Source organism: Palaemon carinicauda, chromosome 2, assembly GCF_036898095.1.
Source record: "Palaemon carinicauda isolate YSFRI2023 chromosome 2, ASM3689809v2, whole genome shotgun sequence".
In the NCBI taxonomy this organism is placed as follows: domain Eukaryota; kingdom Metazoa; phylum Arthropoda; class Malacostraca; order Decapoda; family Palaemonidae; genus Palaemon; species Palaemon carinicauda.
Window position 1 is genome coordinate 203,684,551 of NC_090726.1, and position 7,500 is coordinate 203,692,050.

Here is a 7,500-nt window from a genome sequence, read left to right on the forward strand (position 1 = left end):
AAATAAATTTTTAAGAAGAGTAACAACATTAAAAAACATTACTAGCCAAGCTACAACCCTAGTTGGAAAAGCAAGATGCTATAAGCCCAGGGGCTCCAACAGAGAAAATAGCCCAGTGAGGAGAGGAAACAAGGAAAAATAAATTTTTAAGAAGAGTAACAACATTAAAAAACATTACTAGCCAAGCTACAACCCTAGTTGGAAAAGCAAGATGCTATAAGCCCAAGGGCTCCAATAGGGAAAATAGCCCGGTGAAGAAAGGAAATTAGGAAATAAACAAATGATGAGGAAAAATTAACAATAAATAATTCTACAAACAGTAACAACGTCAAAATAGATATGTCCTATATAAACAATTAACAACGTCAAATACAGGTATGTCATATATAAACTATAAAAAGACTCATGTCAGTCTGTTCAACATAAAAACATTTGCTCTAACTTTGAACTTTTGAAGTTCTACTGATTCAACTACCCGATTAGGAAGAGCATTCCACAACTTGGTAACAGCTGGAATAAAACTTCTAGAATACTGTGTAGTATTGAGCCTCATGATGGAGAAGGCCTGGCTATTAGAATTAACTGCCTGCCTAGTATTGAAGTGTCTTGCATTTTCAGCATGACTTTTTTGATAGGCAATTTGTCTACTTCTAAAATATATGATTGATTTTTGTCTTTCTTTTCCTGTTATATTTTTTGCAATATGCAATATTTCTCAGAGTAATGAGAATCTTGCAAATTTGTAATAATCAACCAATTTCATAATATCTCTCCTATTATAAGTTCAAGGGTCTGTATATATATATATATATATATATTTATGTATGTATATATATATATAATATATATATATATATATATATATTTATGTATGTGTTTATATATATATATATATATATATTCATGTATGTAAATATATATTTATGTATATATATATATACATATATATATATATATGTGTGTGTATATATAGGCTATATATATGTGTGTGTATACACACACATATATGGACATAATAACAATATATGGACAAAAAATGAACTCTTTCTCCCAGAGAACTTGTGCCACCAACCAAAATCCCCTTTGCCTAACTGTCAATCTAACACCAAAAACTCTCTCTCTCTCTCTCTCTCTCTCTCTCTCTCTCTCTCCCCAAATCCCTCTGGGCTAAGCCATTTTGCTGGTCCATCAGCGCTCCCTCTTTCTTCCTTTTTTTTTTTTTTTATCCCTCGCATCTGTTCTCTTATCACCCTCCTCTCTGGTTCTTGTTCTCTGCATGTTTCTAGTGTCTGGAAGCACCCAGGGTCTTTGAAGGAAAGTCATATTGAGGAAGGGGCAATAAAGCAAGGGAAAAAGGAATGGTAACTTAATGAAGGGGAAAAGAAGGGGTCAAAGATGGAAAAACGAAGGGTAATTCAATGAAGGGAAAAGAAATTGTCCCTTAAAGATGAGGAAAGGAAGGGGCACTTAAAGAATTGGAAAAGAAAGGTATATCAAAAATGAAAAAATGAAGAGGAACTCAATGAAGGGAAAATGAAAGGGCACTTAATGAAGGGAAAATGAAGGGGCACTTAACTAAAAATGAGAAAACGAAGGGAAACTTAATGAAAGGAAAAGAAATAGTCAGGAGAAGGAAGGGGCTCTCAAAGAATTGAAAAAGAAGGGTCACTCAAAAAATGGAAAAAGGAAGAGGAACTTAATGAAGGGAAAATAAAGGGGCACTTATTGAAGGGAAAAGAAATTGTCACTTACAGATGGGAAAACAAAGGGGAACTTAATGAAGGGAAAACGATGGGGCATTAATGAAGCGTAAAGAAAGGGTCAAAGATGGGAAAAGAAAGGGGCACTTAATGAAAGGAAAACGAAGGGGCACTTAAAGATAAAACGAAGGAAAATGAAGGGTCACTTAAAAAAGGGGAAAACGGGTGTATAGGCCGACAAGTAGGCAGAGAGAGAGAGAGAGAGAGAGAGAGAGAGAGAGAGAATTTTCGAAGAGAAAAAATATAGCGTCAAAATTGAACATCTAGGTAGATATAAAATGGCTATAGAGAGAGAGAGAGAGAGGAGAGAGAGAGAGAGAGAGAGAGAGAGAAAAGTCTTATATGAAGAGAGTCCTTGGAAATGGGGATTTGCACTAAATCCTTAAGGATAATAAAAGGAAAGGATGGAGAGGATAAAGAAGAAGGGATAAAAGGATAAAAACTGTGGGAGCGAGAAAGAAAGAGAAAAATAAAAAAAAGGAAATTGAGGATATTCTTTATATAAAATATATTTGGATATATATATATATATATATATATGTGTATATATATATATATATATATATAAAAAAACAGAGAGAGAGAGAGAGAGAGAGAGAGAGAGAGAACTACTCGTGTAACGTCTTCGACACACCAGTATCTCAAAATCATATTTCATAGAATGCACAGAGAGAGAGAGAGAGAGAGAGAGAGAGAGAGATTACTCGTGTAATGTCTTCGAAACTCCAATATCTGAAACTCATATATCATAGAATCTACACAGAAAGAATTTATATGATCTGGTGACACGTATAAAATCTACGGGGTGTGAGAACGCCACACCTCGCAAGGCTTTCCCATCCAACCTACATTGACAAGTAATTTCGAGAGAGATCTCAACTCAGGACAGAGCCGAATATGGAATTGGAGAATAGCCAAGATTAAGGTAAATCCAGCGTGGTCCTCACACGCCAATCTCATATGAGAGAGAGACTTAATGCTATGAAATCTACATTTGGTTAAGTTAGAATTTATTAAGTAAAATGACGCTAAGGGGCATACATAGTAGTAGTTACAATAAAACTATAGTCAATTCTTTTCAGTGAGGCAGATTTGCACCGACTCGCAGGGGTGCCCTTTTAGCTCGGAAAAGTTTTCTGATCGCTGATTGGTTGGAGAAGATCATTCTAACCAATCACATAACAGGAAACTTTTCCGAGATAAAAGGGCACCCTATAGTTTATATAGGAATTATTTATTTCAATGTTGTTGTTGCTCTTAAAATATTTTATTTTTCCTTATTCCCCTTTCCTCACTGGGCTGTTTTCCCTGTAGGGGTCCCTGGGCTTATAGCATCCTGCTTATCAAGCTAGGGTTGTAGCTTAGCGAGTAATAATAATAATAATAATAATAATAATAATAATAATTCATGCCTGGGGTTTGGCCAGTTTTCATCACCAAACCATCACCACGGTGGATTGGTGATGGTGGGAGATTTTGGTCTGATCACTCACAGCAAACCAAGCTAGTATGAATAAGCCTAGACTAGTACAGCTTAGCTGATCATGGCGATACGAAGATCCCTTTCACCACGTTAGGGTATCCCCGCTCAGAAAAGGATATTATATAATATAAAAGGATATATCAAAGGATATATAAAAGGATATATGATATCCTTAATTAAAATACGCACCTGGATCTCTTATCAAAAGAAAAAGGCTTTTGTCATACTGATGAACTTAATCAAAAGACTCAATTGGGGAGAGAGATTTTCATATGAAATATGTATAAAATTAATATAGTCCAAATAGTAGATGAAATTATATCTCCTCTATATAATAAAAGAGCAAGTGACTGGCTCTCTCTCTCTCTCTCTCTCTCTCTCTCTCTCTCTCTCTATAATATATTATATATATATATATATACTGTATGTATATATACATATTGTATGTATATATACATACTGTATATATATATATATATATATATAAATATATATATATATATATACTGTATATATACATATATATATATATATATATATACATATATATATATATATCAAGGGGTATTAAACTTTTATGATAGCTTCTGATCGCCCCGGGAATCGAACCCGGGCCCAAAAAACTAAAATTCCAGTGACATACCATTTAGCCCAAAAGATACATGTATATATACACTATTTCACATAAATAAATACAGTATATGTAAAATATGAAATATAAATTTATTAATGTAGATATACTATGATGTATAATGTTATTGATTGTAATATTGTAAGTGTGTATTTGCTAAAAAGATATATATATATATATATATATATATAATATAATATATATATATATATATATATAATCTAGAAAAAAAAATATTCATGTAAATATACTCTGATGTATGTTAGAAATCATAAGAGTATAAATGTATTTCCTAAAAGATAAAGAAGTATATATATATATATATATATAATATAAATATATAAATATATATATATATATATATATACATATATATATATCATACATATATATATATATATATATATATTTATATATATATATATATATATATATAATCTTGAAAAAAAAAAAACGAAAAAACCGAAGGCCAAAATATGAAAATACAAGCGAAAATTCCCCGCAAAAAAATAAGCAAATTTTTCCAGACGAACAACAGCATTGAAATACCTTCATATACAAAAAAAAAGCTATTCAGACAGAGCAATTGACAATAATAGAAGGAAATTAAGTTCATTCAATTTTACTGAAGGGCCGAAATTCGTTCGACTAGCTCTCTCTCTCTCTCTCTCTCTCTCTCTCTCTCTCTCTCTCATTCTGTCCTCTTGCATAAATTTAAAACAGACACCGCGCGCCATCTGGTTTCTAAAATTGTATTTCCAGAATTTTGGAATAATAGTAAAAATTGTTTTTTTTCTTTACTAAATTTTAAATTGTAATGTTCGTCGTTATTTTCTTATATAAACAGATTAGCTCTCTCTCTCTCTCTCTCTCTCTCTCTCTCTCTCTCTCTCTCTAACAATCTTGTATTATCATTATTATTATTATTATTATTAGCTCTCCCTCTGAGGCTCAATACTACACAGTATTCTAGAAGTTTTATTCCAGCTGTGACCAAGCTGTGGAATGATCTTCCTGATCGGCTAGTTGAACCAGTATTATTATTATTATTATTATTATTATTATTATTATTATTAGCTAAGTTACAACACAAGTTGGAAAAGCGGGATGCTATAAACCCAAGGGCTCCAAGAGGGAAAATAACCCAGTAAGGAAAGGAAATAAAGAAAAACTACGAGAAGTTCAAGAACAATAATAACATTAAAATAATAAGCAATTTTTCGTCTCTATCATGAGGCTCAATACTACACAGTATTCTAGAAGTTTTATTCCAGCTGTGACCGAGTTGTAGAATGATCTTCCTAATCAGGTAGTTGAATCAGTAGAACTTCAAAAGTTCAAAGTTGTAGCAAATGTTTTTTACTGTTGAACACGGTGACTTAAGTCTTTTTATAGTTTATATATGGAATATCTATTTTAATGTTATAATGTTTTTTTTTTAAATATTTTATTCTAACTGTTCATTGCTTCTTTTATCGTTTATTCATTTCCTTATTTCCTTTCCTCACAGGGCTATTTTTTCAAGTTGGAGCCCTTGGGCTTATAACACCATTCTGTTCCAACTAGGGTTGTAGCTTAGCTAATAATAATAATAATAATAATAAGAAGAAGAAGAAGAAGAAGAAGAAGAAGAAGAAGAAGAAGAAGAAGAAGAAGAAGAAGAAGAAGAAGAAGAAGAAGAAGAAGAAGAAGAATATTATTAATAATAATAATAATAATAATAATAATAATAATAATAATAACAATAATAAAAATAATTATGTTAATAATAATAATGATATTAACAACAACAACAACAACAATAACAATAATAATATTAATAATAATAATAATAAAAAGAAGAAGAATTATAATATTAATAATACTAAGAATAATAATAATTATAACAATAATAATATTAATAATTATAACGTTGTTAATAATAATAATAATAATAATAATAATAATAATAATAATATTAACCACAATAATAATAATAATAAAAATAATAATAACAATCCACTTTGCATTACAAATCTGTCTCTTTCGCAATGTAACACAAAGAGATCTTCGCCCTACATATCAAACCTCGTTACGACGTCCACACCCAGCATCCTATCAGGAATATCATTATCAATTAAGCCGTATGAAATCCACCTGGCTCGAACTAAGAGTGACTAAGAGAAAAATCTTCGCCGGGGGAACTTCGTTACGACGCAGAAAGTTTCACCCCAAACCTATATAGCTCCAGTCCAGGGTTGCCAGGTTTTCCAAATGAGAAAAGGTCTACGTCTGATCTACTGCAGCTTTAAAAGGCCAACTTGATAGTAGAAAAAGGCCAAAACTATGGGATTTGAGGCTAACCAATTTAAAAAAAGGCCAAAACTATGGATTTGAGGCTAACCAATTTAAAAAAGGCCAAAACTATGGGATTTGAGGCTAACCAATTTAAAAAAAGGCCAAAACTATGGGATTTGAGGCTAACCAATTTAAAAAAAGGCCAAAACTATGGGATTTGAGGCTAACCAATTTAAAAAAAGGCCAAAACTATGGGATTTGAGGCTAACCAATTTAAAAAAAGGCCAAAACTATGGGATTTGAGGCTAACCAATTTAAAAAAAGGCCAAAACTATGGGATTTGAGGCTAACCAATTTAAAAAAAAGGCCAAAACTATGGGATTTGAGGCTAACCAATTTAAAAAAAAGGCCAAAACTATGGGATTTGAGGCTAACCAATTTAAAAAAAGGCCAAATTTACATATCTAGCAGGAAAAAAGGACAAGTTTGGAGTTTTTTGGGCCGGAAAAAGGCCAACCTGGCAACCCTGCTCCAGTCTATCCCCAGGCCCCATTGCCTCTACACGCTGACAAGCTATACAAACTTGCAACACCTAAGGCCGGGAGCCCACTAGCGACTCTGTGGCGCCACAAAGCCACAGCATTGTGTGGCGGGGATGTGGTCTCCCAAACTCGCAACACCTAAGGCCGGGAGCACACTAGCGACTCTGTGGCGCCACAAAGCCACAGCATCGTGTGGCGGGGGATGTGGTCTCCCAAACTCGCAACACCTAAGGCCGGGAGCACACTAGCGACTCTGTGGCGCCACAAAGCCACAGCATCGTGTGGCGGGGATGTGGTCTCCCAAACTCGCAACACCTAAGGCCGGGAGCACACTAGCGACTCTGTGGCGCCACAAAGCCACAGCATCGTGTGGCGGGGATGTGGTCTCCCAAACTCGCAACACCTAAGGCCGGGAGCACACTAGCGACTCTGTGGCACCACAAAGCCACAGCATCGTTTGGCGGCGATGAGGTCTCCCAAACTTGCAACACCTAAGGCCGGGAGCACACTAGCGACTTTATGGCGCCACATAGCCACAGCATCGTGTGGCGGGGATATGGTCTCCCTAACTTGCAACACCCAAGGCCGGGAGCACACTAGCGACTCTGTGGCGCCACAAAGCCACAGCATCGTGTGGCGGGGATGTGGTCTCCCGTAAGTTTCCATTGTTTTCAAAGCCACGCCACGCCTGTGGCGGAGATGAGCGACAGAGAGCCACAGTCGCTAGTTTGCGCGGCAAAACTTGAAAACAATGGAAACCTATGGGAGACCCCATCCCCGCAACACGATGCTGTGGCTTTGTGGCGC